The sequence below is a fragment of the Aptenodytes patagonicus genome, unplaced genomic scaffold (assembly GCF_965638725.1).
Source record: "Aptenodytes patagonicus unplaced genomic scaffold, bAptPat1.pri.cur scaffold_186, whole genome shotgun sequence".
NCBI lineage: Eukaryota > Metazoa > Chordata > Aves > Sphenisciformes > Spheniscidae > Aptenodytes > Aptenodytes patagonicus.
Window position 1 is genome coordinate 107,501 of NW_027472122.1, and position 2,500 is coordinate 110,000.

Here is a 2,500-nt window from a genome sequence, read left to right on the forward strand (position 1 = left end):
CCCCGCCGCCCTGCTGAAACAGGGACGGGGTGGCCCTTGCGCCAGATTCGCGTAAATCCCGAAAAAGGGGAAAAAAGTAGAAATTAGCCCCCACCACCACCCACCCACAGCTCGGCCTGGGGAGAACCGGGCTGGCCGGTCCAGCCGGCTCCGGAGCACGTGGCGGCCGGCCGCCACGTGCACCCGCCTCCGCGGCCGGACGCCACGTCTACCCGCCTCCGCGGCCGGACGCCACGTCTACGAACCTCCGCGGCCGGACGCCACGTCTACCGACCTCCGCGGTCGGACGCCACGTCTACCCGCCTCCGCGGCCGGACGCCACGTCTACCGGCCTCCGCGGCCGGACGCCACGTCTACCGACCTCCGCGGTCGGACGCCACGTCTACCGACCTCCGCGGCCGGACGCCACGTCTACCGGCCTCCGCGGCCGGGCGCCACGTCTACCCGCCTCCGCGGCCGGACGCCACGTCTACCGACCTCCGCGGTCGGACGCCACGTCTACCGGCCTCCGCGGTCGGACGCCACGTCTACCGACCTCCGCGGCCGGGCGCCACGTCTACCCGCCTCCGCGGCCGGACGCCACGTCTACCGGCCTCCGCGGTCGGACGCCACGTCTACCCGCCTCCGCGGCCGGACGCCACGTCTACCGACCTCCGCGGTCGGACGCCACGTCTACCGACCTCCGCGGCCGGACGCCACGTCTACCGGCCTCCGCGGTCGGACGCCACGTCTACCCGCCTCCGCGGCCGGACGCCACGTCTACCGACCTCCGCGGTCGGACGCCACGTCTACCGGCCTCCGCGGTCGGACGCCACGTCTACCGACCTCCGCGGCCGGGCGCCACGTCTACCCGCCTCCGCGGCCGGTGGCGGCCGCTAGGTCTACCCGGCTCCGCAGGTGGCCGCCAGGTCGACCCGGCTCCGGGGCCGGCGGCGGCCGGCGGCGGTCCCCGGAGAGCGCGGACCGTCGCTGTCGGCGCGTCCGGCGAAAAGGGTGGCCACGTCTACCGGGCTCCGGCGGGACTTGGTCGCGTTTCCGGGGCTGAGGGGTAGACGTGTTGTCCCCGCCGCCTGCTCGGAGCTGCCCAAGGGGTCGCTGTTTTTCGCTGCCTCCAGTTACGTCATCGTAAAAGGCGGCGGCGGCGGCGCGCCCCCCCGGTGGGCGGAGGCACCGTTCTTGCAGCTTGCCGGGGGCGGGGACGTGCCTGTCCGTACTATAGGAGGGAGTGGGGACTCGCCTCCGAGAGCGGCGCTAGCCAGCGGCTGCAACGCCCTCGCCTCGGCCGGCCAAGTGGGGCGCTCGGCGGGCGTAGTGGCGGTTCCCCCGGACGGTTCGGCTCCCGCGGGGCAGGGCGAAGAGCGAAGACCGGCGGCGGCGGCCGCCGCCGGCACTCGAACGCTGGAAGGGCGGGGGGAGCGCAGCGGAGCTCGGCGCGGCTTTCCCCCGTCCCCCCGAGGGCCCGATGATGGCGATGGCGAGTGCTGGTAGAGGCCCCGAGGCAGAGGTGCCTGCGAGAGCCCAGCCCGCCGCGGCGGCCGCCGCCGGCTCCTGAGGGCCAGGGGATGGGGGCGGGCGAGGTGGCGGCACCTCGTCCTTTGTTTTTCTCCGGCCTTAAGCCGGAGCCCGCCAAGCGGGCAGAGAGCGGCGGCCGGTCGTGGTGGCCGGCAGCCGGGCGCACGCAGACGGCCGGGGGGTTTCGAGCCTGCCGCGGCTTTCCCCGGCCCCCCCCAGGGAGGAGGGCCCGATGATGGCGCGGGCGAGGCGGCGGCGCCTCGGCCTCCTTTTTGCCGGCGCGAGCCATACGCGGGCGGCCCGTGGCGTCTGGCCTACCCCGGCTTCCCCCGTCGCCGGAGGGCTCGACGAGAAAGTCTGCACGCGGCGGGCGAGGCGGCGGCGGCGCCCCGTCCTTTTTCTCCGGCCCTAAGCTGGAGCCCGCTGAGCGGGGGAAGATCAATGGCAGCCGGTCCCGGTGGCCGGCAGCCGAACGCAGGTGGCCGGGGGGTAGGCTTTCCCCGTGCTCCGATCCCCGGCGATGGCGCGGGCGAGGCGTGGCGCCTCGTGTTTTTTTTTTTTCTTTTTTCTTTTCCCACCGTGAGGGCGACGGGCAAAGACCGGCGGCCGGTGGCGGTCGCCGGCACTCTGGAACGCTGAAGGGCCCGGGGGAGTCGAGCCTGCCGCGGCTTTCCCCCGGTCCCGGTGACCTCGCTCGAGGGCGTTGTTGTCTGGAGCGGGTGGCCGGCGGCACCTCCCGCTCCTCCCCCCGTCTTTGACCGACTCAGACCCGCAGGCAGCGCCCGCCGAGGCGTCCCCGGGCGCGTCGGGAGAGGCTTCTCGGCGGGCCGGCTCTGCCGGTGTTCAGGCCGGCGTTGCACCTCTCCGCAGACGTTGCCCTCTCGCTCGCACGCAGGGCCCCGCGTCCGCCGCCCAGCCAGCCCTCCCCGGGCGGGCGGGGGAGCGGGCGCGCGCGGCCGTCGCTGTCCCAGGAACCGTGGCCGCGGGG